The 20,310-nt window shown below is 45.8% G+C and overlaps 1 protein-coding gene and 1 pseudogene across 1 annotated transcript in view; one reads left to right on the top strand and one right to left on the bottom strand.

Annotated features, from left to right (window-relative positions):
• Positions 1–1,488: 1,488 nt before the first annotated feature.
• LOC148777250 (uncharacterized) lies at positions 1,489–18,464 on the top strand (annotated as a pseudogene).
• Positions 14,160–20,310, bottom strand: part of SAP30 (Sin3A associated protein 30) — a 104,024-nt gene continuing 97,873 nt past the window's right edge. The window contains exon 7 of the transcript XR_016037791.1: positions 14,160–15,794. The gene's annotated coding sequence lies outside the window, so the exon portion shown is untranslated. The remainder of the gene's footprint in view (positions 15,795–20,310) is intronic.

Below are 20,310 nucleotides of genomic sequence, written 5' to 3'. Positions count from 1 at the left end.
GTTTTCTTTCCTCCGACCAGAATGCCCTAACCCGGAAGTGAAATCTTCTCTCCTTCCAGGGACTCAGTCTGGAAACAGTAAAAATCAAGGCATTCGAGATGAAATGAAAAGGACCAGAAACTGTGAAACTGTAGGAAGAGAAAGGAAAGGGGAAGTAATTGTGCACAATATTCGAAGAGCTTTCGGAACTCTGCCTGAGTTACCAACAACCGAAGCTAAAGCTTGTCTCCACTTGGCTCGGTTTCTAGAGCGCAGTTCCCTAGCTCAGCATTTCCCGGGTTCTTCGCGTGGGAAGGGCACTTGCAGGCGGGGCTGCTCTCCTTCAGGGCTCTAGTCACCGGCGGTGATACTGGAGGGGCACCGCGCCCGTCGCCCCAGGCGAGCTTCTGGGCTGCTCACCGTTCCGGAATACTTGGACCAGTGATATTATTACAGGTATTCATGACCAGGGTGCTTTCTTTAGCCAAAACCAAAAAGAAACGGCTGCAAATGAGAACACTTGAGCAGCTGGGCTGTGCGCGCTGGCTGAGTGGGGACGGCGCCGGCGGCAATGCCCCCAGCTGCTGCCTTGGCTCCGTGCCGGCCGACAGGCGCATGACAGTGGGCATCGAGCCGCGGAGGGTGCAATGGTGCCGGCCTGGAAGGCAGTGACGTGAAACGACTAGAGTAAGACCCTCCTGGCTACTTAAGGAGACTTATTACCTCCAGCTTCCTCCCAGCGGCGGGTTTAAGGTAAGTCTCCCCTTTCCTAAGGATGATATCCCTCCCCCAAAGCCTTCAGGGGTTCAGACAGTTCCAGGATTCTTGTAACATTAGGAACGTCGCGATGATCCTGCTTGAGCTCTTTGCCAGCGGCTGAGTGGCAAGCGCCTTAATGCATTTTGGGGCCAGGCACGCCTGGGCTGAGTCCCGGCTTCTGGACTTGATTTAAGCCAGCATCTTGGCCTCACGAAGTTTGTTTTTACGTTTGAAAAACTGGGACCTTTGCCCAATAAGGGTTCGAAAGTGTCGCTTCTAGCCCTGATGAGCCTTATGGCTGTGTATTTGTCTTGAGGGAAATCCCCGTCATTTTTTTCCTAGAAACGCGGGATGTGATGGAACTGCCATCCCCTCTTTCCACGAAGTGTGGCTTTCTAAGCGACCCCCTGCCTCCCCTGATCGCAGATTCTGGGGTCTCCAAGTCCGTCCCTTCGGTCTCACAAGCGATTTGCTCCGAAATTTGCATTCTCCCACCCAGTGGGCGAGACCTGACCTTTGCATTCTTGCCACTGTGTTCCTGTCTGTTCTATTATTACCCTCTCGCTGCACGTCTCAGAAGCCAACATTAGACGGCCCCCCATTAGACGGTCCAAGAGAACCAGAACTTGAGCAAAAACCCAGACTTCTGATGCCAGTGGAGCAAGGTCTCCTATTCACCTGCCAAACGAGCCAGGCCCCACATGCATGACTAGGGGGTTTGGGAGTGGAAATTATACAGTGGCCAGCTGGCCCCAGGGACCAAAGAGCACAACAACTGGCCGTGGGAGAACCCAGGGATTTGGATCGTAGGGAGCCACCCGGGCTTGGGGTCCTCAGCCCCTCCCCCTGCCTTCACCCACGCAGAGAAGGGTTCAGACTGGCGGGTACTGGGCCCCTCTCACTGCGTGCTGCTTCGGAGGGAATCCTGCGTTGTGCATCAGGTTCTTTAAAAATTTTTTTCACTAAGGAAAGTTAAACATCTTGCATATATTTCCATAATAGTCAAGCCCTAATTATGCCCAGGAGGGCGCTGGGACCATGGAAGACGCTTGCAATTATACATAAATAGAAAAAAAAAAAGTTTAGTTTGGACCGTTGTGGAGTGTCCAGAACCGACAGGTTGGCCACTCGAACGGGGGCGCCTGAATCCATTCCACAAAGGGAGCCTCTGTGTCACCTTGCAGTTGAGAGCTCGAGAGGCAGTAGGTCAGTGAGATGGAGCTGCCTCTCTTGAACTCCTTCCTGGGACCATATTTGGCCCGCACCACATTCAACTGGGAGCCAGTAAAAATCTCTTAAGTTTGCAGACTTGGAAAGAGAGGAATGTTGCCAGGCAACAGAATTGCGGAAACATCCTCTCGGTCACGTGAGATTTACTGCAGATCAGGAAGTTATCTAACTGCCAAAAATCTTCTGACTCCAGAACTCCAAATGTTGACTGTTTCTCACACCTCACCACCACGGTCCGGGGTCTGCTTCCTTGGGGGGTATCCAGATTGCCTATTCCTTTTCGGCTTCAATCCACCCCCACCTGCCCGATTGCATTTGGAGATGATTTCCTTTTCTCCATTCCAGAGACCATGTGGCTCCCATACTTACCTGGGCTGACTCCTCCCCCACCCACCTTCAGTAAGGGCAAGTCCAGATCTCCTGAGGAGGGAAAGCCGGGTTGAGAAAGGGTCAGAAAAAGGAAGCGGAGCCCAAGTCCAGGCATGAAATATTATATTCTTCTCTGGGTGCCTTTGACTCATTCCAGAAAAAAAGTGCAACAGAAGAAGTAATTTTAATGTGCCCCCTCCCTTTTTTTCTACTAACGTACTAATACCCAGTTCTGAGCCAGGTTCATGGGCAGAAAACTGGCCTTCTGTGGCCTTGGATCCCTGAAAGAGCTGGTAAAGATCTGAGCATACAGTAGGAGCTGTATGCTCATGGTTGACAGACGGATGCTCCGAAGGAAAAGGAGCAATTGTTTGAGAGCAACTGTAAATAAAGGTGGGCATGTGTGTAGCCTGTGCCTATCCAGTTAATTTCAAGCTCATAAACGAGATCACCTCAGGTAGATCAGCTCCTACTTTCAACACAGTGCCCAAACACAAGGGGGCCTACTCCAGCTGACCCACTGAACAGACAGGGCATCAATGTGATTTCTGCTGACAGTGCACCTCTCCTGACCGGTGAGTCTCTAGGCCACCTGAGCCCGCCTGACCGAGTTCACACTCAGGCCAGATTCACCCCAGACAACCAAGACCTTCCTGGAGGCCAAAGCGCATAAAGGCCGTGCCTCGTGTGCCCGGTGAATTTACCCTGACTAATGGGGCACTCGGGCCGTGCTTGAGTACCTGCAACAAGTGGGGCAGGGATTCTGCAGCCGTCTTCCACTTCGGATCCCCCTTCTTTGAGCAGACGCTAACGCGCTTGAGAACTGGGGTTTGATCATGAGAGAGAGGCTATAGTGTCACCCACCTGGATGTTACCGTCGGATAAGGTAGTTTACTGCTCTCTTTTGACTCTAACCTTCGCCTTGAGTATTTGTAATTAACCACAGGCGCCTTGGCGCTCACCCGGAAGTACTTGCAGAGGCTGGGAAGTGGAAGTGGTGGGGGCTCTGATGCAGCTGCTCTTGCTGGCCAGCCCTCTCTGCTCCGCCCACTCACGAGGTGCTGGGATTCACTTCCAGGACTTCTCTGCCTTGGGGTCGCGGTGGATGGCAGTCTGGCCCTCCCTATTGCCAGGAAGAGCCCTAGTGGATTTACGGCCCCTAGAAGGTTACTCGGAGAAGGCAATGGCAAGCCACTCCAGTACTCTTGCCTAAAAATTCCCATGGATGGAGGAGCCTGGTAGGCTGCAGTCCATGGGGTCGCTATGGGTCGGACACGACTGAGCGACTTCACTTTCACTTTTCACTTTCACACATTGGAGAAGGAAATGGCAACCCACTCCAGTGTTCTTGCTTGGAGAATCCCAGGGATGGGGGAGCCTGGTGGGCTTCCGTCTATGGGGTCACACAGAGTCGGACATGACTGAAGTGACTTAGCAGCAGCAGCAGAAGGTTACAGCCAGAGAAGGCACTGGCGACCTACTCCAGTACTCTTGCCTGGAAAATCCCATGGACAGAGGAGCCTGGTGGACTACAGTCCATGGGGTCGCTAACAGTCGGACACAACTGAGCAACTTCACTTTCCCTTTCCCTTTCATGCATTGGAGAAGGAAATGGCAACCCACTCCAGTGTTCTTGCCTGGAGAATCCCAGGGACAGGGGAGCCTGTGGGCTGCTGTCTGTGGCATCGCACAGAATCAGACACGACTGAAGCGACTTAGCAGCAGCAACAGCAGAAGGTTACTACACAGGTAGAGGGAGGCAAAGGGAAGGAGGACTTGACAGTGGGCGCATGAGGGCCCATTTGGTAACTCCTAACTGGGTGTTAGGAGTTATATGACTGGGTGACTCCAAACTCCTAACTGCCGTTGGTAGAACACCTCGGGTCCAGCCTGGCTGGTGTCCACACGGGAGAGCCTGGGGCCGAGGGCGTCAGAGCAGCGCCTCAGTCCACGTGGCTGACCTGCCGGGGGCCTGCGGCCTGGCCTTGCCGTTTCCCTGTTTGTGGGTTCAGGCGCAGTTGGAGAAAGAATAATGTCTCTACTTTCAGGAAAAACATCAAAGACCGGGTCTGCACAATATGGAACACATATGGAAGGGCTCGGAAGGCCGGGCCTGCCAAAACACGTTTCGCAGGATTTTCTTCCTCCTTTTTTTGTCCATCCCTGCCCCACCCCCACTCTAGTCTACTTTTTTTTTTTCTCCCCCAAATGGGAGGGAGCAATGGGCTTGGGTTCCTGGAGAGCTGGGCTTTCGCTTGAGGCGGCTGCAGAAGATCCACAAGGACTTTGGGAAGGTGACTTTCACCCAGAAGGGACTGTAGGAACCGCAGAGCCATGACTCCGTCAGGGATCAGAGCAGGTCACTTTTAGCTTTTTACCTGGTAAAAGCAGGTGAGTTTCCTGCTGGTAAGCACTCCCTTAATGTCAAGTTACACCAGCTGAGTCCCAGGCCTGCCTTAGCACATGGGAAACTGAAATAAGGGCAATTCAATACTCAATGAGTATTGAAGCAAAGGGCGGGTGGGAGCCTGCACACCTGGCTCTAGTTTACATTTTTACTTCGGTCTAAACAAGATTTGGGGCTTCCTAGGTGGCTCAGTCGGAGAAGGCAATGGCACCCCACTCCAGTACTCTTGCCTGGAAAACTCCATGGACGGAGGAGCCTGGTGGGCTGCAGTCCATGGGGTCGCTAAGAGTTGGACAGGACTAAGCAACTTCACTTTCACTTTTCACTTTCATACATTGAGAAGGAAATGGCAACCTACTCCAGTGTTCTTGCCTGGAGAATCCCAGGGACCTGGGAGCCTGGTGGGCTGCCGTCTGTGGGGTCGCACAGAGTTGGACACGACTGAAGCGACTTAGCAGCAGCAGCAGGTGGCTCAGTGGTAAAGAATCTGCCTCCAATGCAGGAGACGCGGGTTCAATCCCTGGGTAGCGAAGAGCCTCTGGAGAAAGAAATGGCAACCCACTTCAGATTCTTGCCTGGAAAATCCCACAGGCAGAGGCGCCTGGCAGGCTGCAGTCCATGGGGTCAGGAAAGAATCACACACGATTTAGGGACTAAACAACAACAAACAAGATTTATTTAACAGATGCAAAGCTTCTCTTCCTCAACAGCTATTTTAACATTATTATTACTACTGGATAATAGTAACTACCACAGTTTTTTCAGTTACCTTGCTGAGAGAGGAATGGGACAGTTGGCCCAAAGTCCAGGCAGTTTGCTTCAGGAATTTCTCAAGATAAAATCTCAGCATGTAAGGGGTCATTAAAATGATCTAGTTTCAGCTTCTGAATTTCCCTGAAAATGAGCTGAGACCTAACAAGATAGCTACTTGCCCAGGGCACATACTCATGAACTGGGGAACATGCGCTCTTTGAGCTAACTGCCCTTCAGTTAAAGGGCAAGCTGGGTAATTTCTTCTCTCTTCTCTACTTCCATTAAATGGATTCCTATGATTGCCTCTGAAAAATGTTCTCAGGATATTCCTCAGCAAATTTATATGTAGAGTTGGTATTAAAGGCAGGGGTAAATTCTTGGGGGCTCCCATTTAAAAGCAGATCCATGCTGTCACCAGCACATGCAGCTTTTTCTAATGCACTACTGATGGTGGGGAAGGAAACATGCCACACATGGAGCATTAAACATAAATCTTACTGAATCTTCCAGTACCTGGTGACTTACAATTTGCCCACACCCGGGCCAGTGGGCAAATTATCTGACAAGTAGTTAGAAAATTTGGACTTTCCACCTGGCTTTGCCATCAACCTGCTGCATATCTGGACCAGTCAGTTTCTCTGGAGCTATTTGCACATACTTTTTATTCTATACATATATTTTAATCTTTATTTAAAAATAAAGATTTTTTGTATGTAAAAAAATTTGTATTTTTTGTATGTAAAAAATCTATATGTATTTTTGTATATACATATGCATGTATATATGTCATTTAAATTTTTTTCAAACGAGTATAATTGCTTTACAATGTTGTGTTTCTGCTGTACAACAATGCATATTTCATTTTTCATCTTGGTAATCTGTTGATTCATAAATCATTTCTTTTTATGTTGTCTGATGCTATTGTGTGATTCAACATACAGTGAGTCCCTTACTCATAGCAGATGGAGAAGCAGCAGAACCAACTATAGCACCTGCTTATTCTTGTATTAAGTACACAGTGAGTGTTAAACTTGCAAAGTGCTTCAGTGTTGCTTCCGCCTCCTTCTTGCAGATGAGCATAGGAGCCCAGAGAGCTGATTTCTCCCGGTTGCACAGCTGGAGAGCCCAGGATTGCTTCTTGCTCTGTGCCACATTCCTCTGTGAAAATTTTTACAAAGACTGGTCTCTCGGAGCCAACCATCTGCTCTCCTCAACCCATTTTCTCATTCAGAACAGCAATACCTGAACCGAAATGTAATAGTCTTGTGTTCAGGAGTACAAGATTAAAGCAAAACTCAAAGTCAGCACCTTGTCACTTGTGCTGTTTCTTTAAATATACCAACTCTGTTGTGTGAATTTTGAGCCCACAAGGACCTTTGGGACAAGGTTATAGTTCCTCTAATGAGGAAACTCCAATACTTTGGCCACCTCATGCGACAAGTTGACTCACTGGAAAAGACTCTGATGCTGGGAAGGATTGGGGGCGGGAGGAGATGGGGACGACAGAGAATGAGATGGCTGGATGGCATCACCGACTCGATGGACATGAGTTTGAGTGAACTCTGGGAGTTGGTGATGGACAGGGAGGCTTGGTGTGCTGTGATTCATGGGGTCGCGGAGAGTCGGACACGACTGAGCGACTGAACTGAACTGAATGAGGATACAGTGACAAGTCTCACTTGTTTTTAGAGTGTAAGAGAGGGAGAAATCCATGATCAAATAAAGAAGCAACATAATAATTAATAAATTTATAAAGTCAAGTCAATGTTCAGAAGTGATCCTTTTCCCTCACACAACAGACTCCCAGATTATCAACAGTAGGGGCAGGTGGAAGAGCTAACAAAGGAGTTATTCACCATTAATGATAAGATGGTAAAGCTGCTCTTGCTTGCTTTGGGGGAGCATCTTCTTGATGTGAGATATGATGTGCAGAACTGTCTGCCATGTAGGAAATTAAGTCTGGGAGCTTTCTCCTGTTTCGATTGACCTTGATGGGCCTGGCTGGAATCCAGGGGTATGTAGTGCAACAAGCAGTTTCTCTGCACTGAAGCAGTCTCTGCCTCTATCACCTGCAGGCTGGCAGACCTTGACAACTTGGAGGCTAAAAGAACCCCACACAGCACTAGGGTTGAGGGGTGTCCCTCAGCAAAGACCTTACGTCTGTGGGGATGGGCTGCCAGCCCAGACAACCACTCCTGGCTGTTGTCCTGGAGCAGAGATGCTCACCTTCCACGTTTGAGTCTGGCTGATTATGTAAGGTGTTCATTGCAACTCTAGCTAGAGCTCTCCAGCCCCTCCTTGTAAACCTCATCCTCAGGGTCCTGTTCTAGAACTTTTTCTCTGCTGATATGAAAATCTCTCCCTAGGCAGTAGTCAGTCTAATCTAACCTAATCTCAGGAGTATCCTTGAGGTTGTTATAAGAACTAAATGAGAAAATCTAATAGTAAGTACTAGATGCATGTTAGCAGTTATTATCATCACTATTATTATTTTTAGCCATTCTGTGGTCACAGATGATGTTGATGGAAGATTTTTCTACAATTCAAACCTTTTCTAGGAGCGCTAGACCTGAATATCCAACCCCGTACAGGAGGGCATTTCCATATCCTAAGTAGATGTACTTAGATTTTTTAAATTCACCATTCTCAAAATGGAATATAGTTGTAGTCCCTGTTGCAACTCATCGTCTGGTCTAGTCTCTGTGAATGGCACTGATAACAGTCAGGGGCTAGGCCAGTAACCGAGCAACTATGTCCAGTTCCTCCTATTATCTTTCAAATCCACCTTCTCCACCTGCCCCTACCTCCTGCCTTATAGTAATGACAGTGCTGACTGTGCCTGCATCATTCCATCATTTCTCCTCCTGCCAGTGTGCACTTCAGTTTGTCCTCGAAGCAGCCAGAGTCGTCATTATATAATGTAATGTGATCATATCATTTCCCTACTGTAAATCTTTTGTTCACTTCCCATAAACTTTCAGGAAAATGCAAGCGTGAGCATGTGACACTCCTTGCAGAACATCTCTTTCTCTCGCCACGTTCCCTTCTCACGCGCTGAAGCCTGGCTCTGCTGAGCGGTGCTGGACACCAGTGGCTTTCGCCTTCATGTCTCCGCACGTGCTGTCTGTCCACCCTGTGCACAGCTCCCCCACCCCCATAAGGTAGAAGGATGTCATTCTGTTGGTCCTTCAGGATTCAGCCTGGCTGTCTTCTCTTGCAGGAAGTCTTCACTAAGCCTCAGGCTGATTACGGAGTTTATATTTTACAGGATTGTAATTTCTCTCTCTTCCGCTAAGTGTGAGTTCCCAAGGGCAGTAGAACAAGTCTTTAATCTCGATGGCCACGGTGTTTTACTTTTGTATAGAAGGTGTCCATCACATATTTGCTGAATATTGAGAATGGCCTGGAACTAGAATAAATATATTTGGTTTTATAGCTGCTTTTATTCTGATTTGAAGCCATCCTCACTTTCAGTAAATATGTGATAGACACCAACACAACATTTTTTCCAAGCTGCAGGTTTTTCACCTGTAAAATGGGGACTAACGATGCCCCCTAATGTTGTGAGGATTAATGAAAAGTGAACGTAAAAGTCTGCTATTAAGTGTATAGCACAGTACCTGAGTCATTATAATAAATGCAAACCCACATTTCCATATACACACGTAACGTGTGCATGTTATATGCATCCATGTGTCTGTTGGTGCACCTGCATGCTTACTTGTAAAAACAGCTTCCAAAGCCTTCACTGCTCTTGGTCCCCCTGAACAGACCTGCTGAAATAGGTGGGTAGATAATTTTGATAAGTAGTCCAGGTTTAATAGCAGTGCTGTCCAGTTAGCAGTCCTATGAATTCATTACATCCATACACACAAATGCAAACAGTGCAAATTTATAGAGCACTGAACAGGTATTAGAATCCATTACAGCTTTTATTACGGCTGTTACTGCTTTTTCTACTAAAGCCTTTATGTTGAAAGCACTTCCCAGCGGGCTTTTGTTTTATTTTCACATCAGTTACTGAACGCGTGGTTTTCCCAGTTTGCATGCCAAGGGGTCCGTTCGACAGCCCTCCCCTTTTCCAGTGCTCAGCTGGGTGGGTAGCAGAGCCTGTCGTCTTTCCGTTCCCGGAGGTCGATGGAGGAAGTTTGTGCAGAATAGGTAATGGGTAAAATCCGCCGGAACCCATGAAGGCGTAAACCGACCGGTGCTTGTTTATAATGCTTTGAGTTGCCACCATTATGTCTGCGCTTCGGGCCTGCCCTAATTGTGGAATCTGCTCTTCTAACGTCAGTAGCGGGGGAAATTCTTGGTCTTTCGTTTCCCAGGAGGGTAATTGCCTCTCCTTCCGCAGCGCGGGTTGCCAGCTGCCCGGCTGCCCCGGGGCTTTGAAGTGGGAGGCGCTCCGGGGCGCCTTGCCGCCTCTGTGCCCACAGCTCCTCGCCCACCTCCTCGCCCTCCTGCCTCTCGTTCTGCTCTGAAAAGCCAGGTGGCGCCAGCCCGCAAGCCCTGCCGGAGCGGAGGGCGCGGAGCGGGAAGGCAGGCGGTCTGGGCTGGCGCTCCCTCCCCTGAGCACCCCTGGAGGGATACGAGGTGTCCTGTGTGCCACATGCAGCTTGGGGAATGGAAGTAATTAAAGCCATGAGGTTTCTGGCTTTTCACGGTGTTTTCGGTGGGTTTTGATTTGGGGAAGGAGGGCGAGGAGTGGGGCAGCCTGTTCCAATCTCGCAGCATCCTGTGTCCGCCTGGCTGTGCTGCAGATGACGCGCGCACGCGCGCGGGCAGGGTCGGAGACCTGGTGTCCTGAGCCAGGCATAACTGTGCCGAGAGACAGAGCCCTGAGTGCAGGTCCTAAACAGGCAGACCCAACCCAGCTGTGAAAGGAGGGCTTTGAGCTTCCCTCACAGGACAGCTGAGGGTCTGACTCTATTAGGGAAGGCACACGTTTCAACTTTCAAACCTCATTCTTTATCCTTGAAGTGTTTTCAGTCTTTGAACTACTGTCATTTAACAGGGAGAAGACAGAAGAAACTCCATTATGCGATTATATCGATTTACTTGGTTTAAACCAAACTTCATTGAACAGAAATGTTTGTTGAAACTTAGAAAATAACCACTTATCTGCTAATGAAACTTTAGCCATCTACACGTGTTGCTGTTTCAGATCATCACCAAATTTTAAGTTAAGATGAATCCAATAAAAGTAATTTTTTGGTATTTATTGGAAAACTAGGAACACAGAGTTGCTATTATGGCCTGTAGCAATTTTAAAACTTTAATAGAAATGACAGTAACACATATGCAAACACACACAGAGCTCTCAGTAATGTGGGTCATGATGACAGTGTGCTACTAATGCTGCCTTTTCTGTGATGCTGGTGGTGTGTTTGTTACAGTGTGGACTTCAGAGCAGTGTTTTCCATGCTGCAGGTTGCTATCCATTAGTGACTCATGAAATTAATAATGTGCAATTTGACTAGAAGTTTTAAAGTGGTGAAGAAAAGAATTTTTCCCCATGTGTGTGTATACATGTATACTGAGTCACAATGCAAAATGTATTTCTTGTCATGGATTACATTTTAAAAAGTTGAAAGTGATAGTGGTAGAGAAATCCAACAAGGGTCCCATCAGTGTTATGCCCGTGGAGTTTGGGGTGCAAGGTTGGGGCTCCTACTGCTCTGCGGTGAGCTAGAGGGTCTGTGCCCTCTGGCAGACATGACACTGAGCATGATCCTCAGAGAAAATGAGATCGGGAGATGTGGATTCAGTTTTTCACATCTCAGCATTGTGGGTTTTTTCCTGGTTATAAAAGTAATACAATAAGAGATCATGTCAGACCTCAGGCCCCAGGAAAAAGATTGGCATGAAGGAGTGAGATAGAGCCCCAGGCCTCAATGGGAAGGTGGCAATGGGAAGATGGGGATATAGCAGAAGCCTGCTTATTCAGTCTGGGTGTGGAGGGGAGGGCGGCTGGAGCCAGACATTGAAAAGGGAAGTCTTCATCTTAGCTTATTTTAGCAGGGGAAGGTAGAAAGAATAGTCTTAAACCAATTCTTAAACCAATTCCCAAGCTCGGGAACCGACCCTGGGGATGAGGAATGCTTCTGTCCCTCAACTTCCCCTCTGCCCCAGTGTCTAAGAGGAGCAGATGCTTCAGGACCCTGATCAGACCGTATGTACTAGAGGGCAGGTACATTGTGTGTTGAGCCGATCTCGTTTCCTGGTATAGGAGCCTGCCCTATATGACACGAGTCATATCAACCAAAGTTCTCTTTTTCCACTCCAGATACTTAGATTGGTTATCTGAGCCAGACCCAGATTGGATGTGGCCTTCCTTCTCTGTCTTCCCTGCATTCATGCTGGTCATGACTTTAACCCTATCTCATGTGGTCAGCCAGAGGGAAAGGAGATATAGGCTTAGACTTTGGGGTAATGGACCTAGCCCAGGCTCTATCTGAGCCTGACCAGGACCTCTGCTGAGGTATATGCTGTGTTCACCACTAGTAATCTAGTGGGCCTTATTTCCACTTTCTATTGCTCCAGAAATGCCTAATTTCCAACTGCAGGGGTTCTCAAACTTCAGGATGCAGCAGAATCAGCTGGAGGGCATTTTTAGGCTATAGATTACTGGGCTCCACTTCCGCTTTGATGCACCAGGCCTGGGGTGCATTTCTATTAGTTGCCAAGTGAAGCTGATGCTGCTGGCCCAGGACCAGACCTTGAGAACCAGTGGTCTGTAGACTCTCGGGAAGGGGGTTGGGGGAGATGGTGACCGGCAGGGCAAGATGAAAGCCCTCCTGAGATCTTGTCCTTAATACCACTTTAATTCCATGAACCCTGCCCCCACCACCACCCCAAGCCGGTCCCCTAACACTCAAGGTTGCTGGGGAATCAGATCTGGGGGAGGGTGACTCAGTAACACTGGCTCTGAGTGGTGAATCTGGGGACTGTCCATCTTGAGGGGACTCAGGAGGATTCCAGGCATCCTCCTCTTGGCAGGCCACTAAGGATGTGGATGACTGTCCCTGGAGGGGAGCCCTGCCCATGCTTGTGGCACTCCTTGTGCTGGGGACCCAGGGTACATGGACTAGAATTCCCAGAACATCTGCAGCAAGAGGCAGGGTGCAGGGCAGGTTCTGATAATGAAATGCAGTCACATCGCATTTGACAGTCAGACAAAAGGAAGATCCTTGTTTTCCTGTGGCGAGTGCCTAGGAGGGCTCTGAAAGGTGGGCGTTTGGGCAGTGGCCCCATCCCATTGCCAACTGCCTGTTCCCCAGCCTAGAGGGTGTGGGGGCTCTCATGGTGGCTGTTCCTCCAGCCCTTCCATGTCTACTCAAGAGACTGTATTTTTGATTTCCAGCCTGAGGCTAAACAACTAGTTACTTGAGCAAGTTGGCCTGGCTCAGTGTGAACTGGTTGCTAGATGGATGATGTGGATCCCAGCCACAGCGGGGCTGCTTCCTCTGTCCACCTGGCCGCCTAAGTCCCACCTTAATACCCTGAACCTGCAGATAGTATTCTGGAGCTGATTCTCTGGCTCAGCAATTCTTCCTGAGCAGAGAGGCAAGACTAAATCTGTCACTAATTTTTTCCAGAAGGACTTGGTTGTTCTGCTTCTGTCCCACTGCCCTTGGGCACAGTGCCCCTCCCTGCAGAGGGAGACCTCCCCACTGTGCCATGCCCTGGTGTGACCCCGTGAACTGGCTCTTGCCAGTGAAGTGGGAGTGGAACTGACTGCCCTTAGTCTTTAGTCCCTCTGACTACAAGTCAGCCACGATGCAGATAGAGGCGGTTCCCCAGCCAGGGCCCCAAAATGATGACGCGGCAGGAACCCAGGAGGGACATGGTGCTAACCACCCTCAAAAAATATTAATTCTCTAGTAGTTAATTGAGTTCTGTGAAGTAGTTGGGATTTTAGAGGCCTCATAGGTTGTACCTCTCACCCCAGCTAAGGTTTGGTCCAAAAGAGTCAGTGGTTCTTCCAGATGCACCCATGGGCTAGGTCAGGAAAGGGTGCAGGGAGTTACTCCAAAGGCAGTCCTGTTACCTGAAAACTTTGGGGTGGGGAAATAGGAGAGGTTTCCAAAGGGATTTCATTACTGTAGAATTGTATCACTCTCAGTATCTGAAAGGATTCGCCAGAAATAGAAATATAAGGAGAGGCCATAAACACGTTAATTCTTGTCTCATTTTCATTCTTGCATATTTGAGGGCCTAGGGAGACCATTCAAGTGATGGATCAAGGCATTAAATAAAATTTTAAGCAATGGTAATCCTATCCAATAGAGTTTCAGCTCCTTACTAGGTGAACTGTGGCCGGAACATTAACAGGGTGGACTCTCTGCCAAGACATCCCCGACTCTGAGGCCTGGCTCCTCGTTAACTGAGGTCTGTGGCTCCCAGAACAGTGCTCTGCTCTGGCTGCCGAGCCTCGGGGAACTGGGTTGTTTTGAAACCCAGCGCTCTTAATGAAGCAGTTCCTGGCCCTGAAATGTGCGGAAAAATATCTAAAAGTGCGACAAAAAACTGGTCTGTTGAAAAGCTAATGACCTTTCCAGGGCTGATTTTTAAATAATAGATTTGTTTTATTTGACACTTTGGTAAATGATTTAATAAAACATAACAAGGTCAGAGAAATTGCTCAGTGCATTTCATGTCCTGAAGCCTGGAATATCTGAACCCTGTGCTCACAAACGAGCATCATTATTAGTGAAAATTTTGTTGTAAAATTTTGCATGGACTGTTTTGGAGTGTCAGACTTCTAGGCGCTATCACAGAGTTGGCAAGGTTCAAGAGATCTTTTTTTACTGACTTAATAACATTTTTCTTTATTGTCTCCATAATCACCTGCTTTATGAACTGTGGCTAGAGCAGATGTTGCAACTGGTAATTTCCTTAGAACTCAAATGCATTTATATTTTTCCATCTTTTGATTTTCATCATTTCTGGGAATTGTTAGTAGATGGAAAAAAAGAGAATACATTATAAACAATTCAAAACACTAAAAACAAAATTCCTTGGACCTTTTACAGATACCACACATGCAAATAAATGTGGCTTTGCATTCCAATGACATTTGAGTGGGGATTACATTTTCCTCATTAACCTCTTTCTTAACCAAACAGTATTGTTTTTCAAGTCTGTTTTATTGAAATCAAGTTTGACATTTTAAATTAATTCACATTGACTCAGTTCAAGTGAAGAGGCAGAATGTCTTCTTTTGATCCCAGTCATTTGTGCAGTCCTGGTTGAAACTGTGCAAAGTAGGAATGCCTCCTGGTTTAGGATGAAATTGGGAGATTGACTGTATTGCTTGCAAAACCAAAACATTAGGGTACTAAGTATGTTTTTTCCCATCCTACTAAGGAGAGAGGCAGAAAAAGCAATCATGGATGCACACCTCAGATCTGAGGTGATTATTTTCTGAAAGTGTTAGTTGCTCAGTCATGTCTGACTCTTTTTGACCCCATGGACTGTAGCCTACCAGGCTCCTCTGTCCATGGAATTCTCCAGGCAAGAATACTGGATTGGGGTGCCATTTTCACATCCAGGGGATTTTCCCAACCCAGGGATTGTGTTCGCAGGTCTCCTGAATTGCAGGCAGATTCTTTACCATCTGAGCCACTGATGGCAAGCTATTTGTAAGATGAATATACTTGTAATTGAAGAAGCACCCAATCTGTCTTCCTTTGGTCATAACCAGTGATTTCTCTTCTAATAAGTGGACTTAATTTGAAGCAGTGGGAGTCTTCTCTTTTCTCCAGGAAAGTCAACAGAGTTGTTTAGAAAGACTGCACAATTTTGATAGGAACAGAAATCTAACTTGAAGTTTTATCTAAAGTTGTATAAACACTTAGGCATGTATCTGCAATTCTTACCCTGACACAGAACAAAGGTATACATCATTTTCAGTATTGATATTTGGCAGTAGATGGTGAAATATTTTGGAGTAGGAAATCACAACCCACTCCAGTACTCTTTGCCTGGAAAATTCCATGGACAGAGGAGCCTGGTAGGCTACGGTTCATGAGGTCACAAAGAGTTGGACGCAACTGAGTGAGCATGCACCCACAGTGAAATATTTGTGAGTATGTAGGTATTCTAAGTAAAATGAGAAGTTAACATAGGTCTGGGTCTGAGTTCCACGCACCAGTTTTAGGAAACCTTGGAGCAGTTGTCTTCGGGCCGCTGTTTGTACTCTCTCGTTTTGCCAGGGTTTCTTCTTCATTCCTCCATCTTCTCATGCATTGTTTTTAGCTCCTGTAATCCTAGCTCAAGATGGCATGAGTTAGAGCTGGAAAGAGAAGCAGCACTAGTTTTCTTAGTGTCCACAGTTTCAGAACACACCCTTTTATGCTATTTGACACCGTTTTGTACGTGTGTGCTTTCTTTAGTGGAAAATACATTATTGAGGGTTTGTCAGATGATACCATATTGCAAAATGTTTGCAGAACTGAATTGTTGACAGAATGCATGTGATTCTGAAAGGGCCTGCTTGATTGAAAGCAGTTGCAGTATTTCAGCATGAGAATACTGCTCATTCTTTTCTGCTGTTTTTCCCTTTTGCATTTTACAAAGCATACCCCTGGACTTCTGCTGTCCACAGATGGCAGTTTCTACACTGGTAACTTAGAACAGATTAGAGCTAAGGTTTCAGAACTCTCTATGCCTTCTACTCCTGGAGTGAGCATTCAGGAGAATGGCTCTCCTATGATCAACTCCGGTTCACAGGAAGCTGAATTCTCCTGCATGCCCGCAGTGTCTCACACCACCTACTGAGTGACGTAATCATGAGAGGGTAGTCCTAGCATGTGCTTTGGTTGTCATGATACAACTGTGCCCTCAGTAGGTCCTTTGAGAAGATGCTCATTCAGAATTGATTTGCTGTTCACGCCTTAGCACCCAACTTGGCTGACACTTAGCCTATGTCTGCAAATGAAACTAGAATCAGTTCTGCCACTAATAGAAACAAGGCAATTCCATCATTCCACAATAGCCTCATGAAAAATTGCATTTGCATACTTGGGGATAATAATTGGAATGTTTAAAAAAATTTTAAAGCCCAAAAAAGTAGTGTATGTGATATATGATGAAAGAGAATTCTTCAAAAATATAATGTATTTTACATCTCAGTTGTCTTTTGGCTAACACAGAATTAGCATCCTGAAAATCGACCAAAGAAGGAGAAAAAATATTGCTATATTTTTTCATTTTCAATACACTTTGTCAAATTACTCTCTTAATTAATAAGGGAAACCATCCACAGCAATGTAGTTCATCTTTATTTGGAATTTCACTGTCACCAACTGTCTTCTGAACTTTTCAAAGAACTTTTTTGCTGTTGAGCTTCATCTTGTTTAAAGATGTTAGAGATGCATTGAAATTAATACCAACAATCAGAAAGTAATATCACAGTTCTGGTTGTCATTATCCTGTTTGGACATGCTAGAACTCGATTGCCTGTGTTAGCTTAATGGGTTAGAGAAGAGAAGCGTTAAGATTCATCATGATGGGGGCTTCAACTACCCTGGCATGGCTAGATGCCTCATTTTCTAAACTCAGAACAGCTGATAAATTCATAATTCACCTTAATTACCTTTCTCAGCCATGGCTGGCTGTTAGAATAATCCCATAATTTTTTTTTAATGGGTAGGGCAGGCTCCACCCATTCTAATTAAAGCAGAATCTCTAGGAGTAGGGCCCCAGACATTGTTTGTTTGTTTTTCTAAATGTACCTGCCCCCAAGTGAGTCCAGTGTGCAGCCAGGTTGAGAATCACTAACCCACGTGATAATTTCATCTTTCAGAAGGGAGAGGATTAACACTCTGCTTCTAATTCTGGCCAACTCAGAGGCCCTGAATGGAAAATCAGAAGTGACAGGAATCCTGGAAGAGGGCCACCTGGCCATCAGAAAATTCCAGAGGCATGTGGTCACTGCCAGACACACTCAGTTAGTTTGAGTTTTAAAATATCTCAGGAAATTATAAAAGCTTGACTTTGACCCCTTGGTCTCCCCTGGTCTGAGAGTCCAAAAAGAAGCAGGGGAGAGTCCTCAGAATGAAATTCTGATGCTACAATTGTAAATGGTCCAAAGCAAGGGCTAGGGTCCAAGGGGAAGAAGAGAAGAAAAGGGAAGGGGGCAGCCAAGATTTACTATCTTTGTGCAGGAAGCTGGCTGTTGAGATCAGGTATGTTTTTTAATAATGTATATAAATGTTAAATATAATCTGAGAAACAAGCATGGATACAAAAAATTTGTTAAGAACATGTGAGAAAAAGAGTCAGAAAGACTAAATCCAGAAGGAGGCCACCATTCCTGATGATGAAGAGGGTCATTTGAAAAAAAAAGCAAGTACGGAAGCCACACAGGGCTGGATGGCATTTCAGCCATGTTATGTCAGCAGGAAAGGCACAGGGTGACCACACCCTCAGACTGTTTCACACTTTAGAAAGGAGGGGACAGAGTTTGGTTAAAAGGGATTGAAGAATAAGATCACTTAGGAGCAAATGCTTGCTGACCTAAATAAGTTCAAACACTTGTCTGGAAATAACAACTGGAATATTAATATAATTTTCAGATGAAATTGCTTTAATCTTTAAAAATAAGAATGTAAGATGAGCCTGAGGACTGTTCCACATTTTTTTAAGAGGAAAGTAGAAAGCATCTTTGAAGTATAGACTCAAAGACCTGCTGATTCTTCAGTTCAGTAATTCTAGGACATACTTTAAAATGCAGTTTGAACACATGACTTGCCACATTAAATCATACCAATGATGCAGTTAACAGAGCAGAGACAAGGCATTATAACCTGTTAAATAATCTAATTCAAATTCAGAAGTTCAATAAAGAGAATTTGATAAAAGCTGAAAACCCTCTTGAAATAGTTAAATAATACATTATAACTGACCACCCCAAAACTCTGTGGCTTCTAACGCTATTAATTTGCTCACAATTCTGTTTTCCTGGGCCCACCTGGCTAGTTTTGTCTGGCGTCCCTCAGGCAGCTTCAGTCATCTTTAGCTAGACTGAGGCTGGATAGACCAGGACAGCTTCAGCCACGTGTCTGGTGGTCATTGCTGGCTGCCAGCTGCACCACAGCTCTGCCTCAGGGCTTGTTTACATGGTGGCAGCCTTCCAAGACAGCAAGGGCAGAAGCTGCAAGGTCAAGGCTTACAAGTCACGTACCAGCACTTCTGCCTCATTCTGTTGCTCAGGGCGAGTCACAAGGCCATCCCAGACCAGGGACAGGGAATCAGATAATACCCTTCAGTGAGAGTTGTTGCAATTTGTATGTCTTATCTACTATTCGCTCCTCAGAGAAATGCTTCTACACTAATATGCACAAAATAGTTTACTTTCAGGGGATCCAAAGACCCTTGCAATCCACGTTAAGAGTCTTTATTCTAACCATTGGCCTATTTAAACAAGGAAATTAGAGTCCAAAGACACTAAGGACTGTTTGTTTAGGACACAAGCATTGCAGAGTGGGCTGTCACATAGTTTCATAACTCCCAAGCCTGTTCTATTTTCATCCTGCCCTGTTGATAATCACCTCATTATTATCGGAGGGAATTTTAGTGATTTCAGAAGTCAACTTTGACTCCCAAATCTGGACAACAATTCAACTGAAATGTATACAGTAGAATGTAAGTATTGAATATTTGATTTCATATTCTACACATACATCCGGGGGGGAAATCGACTGGCTGAAATAGATGTGGGGATTAAATCTGACTGCAATGCAGGAGACCTGTGTTTGATCCCTGGGTCTGAAAGATCTCCTGGAGAAAGAAATGGCAACCCACTCCAGTATTCTTGCTTGGAGAATTCTGTGGACAGAGGAGCCTAGTGGGCTACAGTCCATGCAGTCACAAAGAGTCAGACATGACTGAGCAACTAACACTACACCACTACGCTATTATTTTATTAATTTGTAAACTGGCATAACTGTTTATAAGTTATGGGCAGTTCCGTCCATGTGGTTCTTTTTTTTACTGACAGCTATTTTTTATGCTTCAACTTACTCATGCTGAAAAGCTGATTACACAGATAATTTGAGATTAGCAAGATTCTTTTCACTTTTATACCATCTATTTAAAATATACTCATTAACAAAAACAGCACATTTTCAGTTATATTGATATTTACCAGGCACTGTTACCATTCAAGTTTTTGTTTTTTCCTCATAAAGACAATTAAAGGGAAGTTGATGTGGTTTATTTTAAATTACTGCCTTTTGTTGTTGCCAGTGGATGACTTTATGTGAAAACTGCAGATTTTACTTAAAATTTATATTAACCATTAGTATTTTATTCATTATTTTATTTTTTGGTAAATTTGGCAGGTGGATCTGGTCCAGATGGATGGAGAGAAATGAATTAGTTTTGAAACATCTAATTTTCAGAAATTATTGACTCATGAAGTTATGGGGTTTTTTAAAAAAACTTTTTATCATAAAATAGTCAAGAATGAAGAGAAATAGAAAAAAGTACAATGGACACCCATAATCCCATACTTTTAATCCATAATTGTCATCATTTTGCCATCTTTGCTTCACCTGTGTTCTGATGTTATTAGGCCATTTTAAAGTCAGTCACCCCCAAGCACTTCAGCATACATCCCCCAGAAATGAGAACATCCTCTTACATAATCCACTTAATAAATTAATTCCCATACCTAGTCCATATTCCGGAGAAGGCAATGGCAAGCCACTCCAGTACTATTGCCTAGAAAATCCCATGGATGGAGGAGCCTGGTAGGCTGCAGTCCGTGGGGTGGCTAGGGGTCGACATGACTGAGCGACTTTACT

This window comes from Moschus berezovskii, chromosome 7, assembly GCF_049115385.1.
Source record: "Moschus berezovskii isolate FMDL1 chromosome 7, NW_MosBer_1.0, whole genome shotgun sequence".
NCBI lineage: Eukaryota > Metazoa > Chordata > Mammalia > Artiodactyla > Moschidae > Moschus > Moschus berezovskii.
This window is presented reverse-complemented; position numbering and strand designations above follow the sequence as displayed.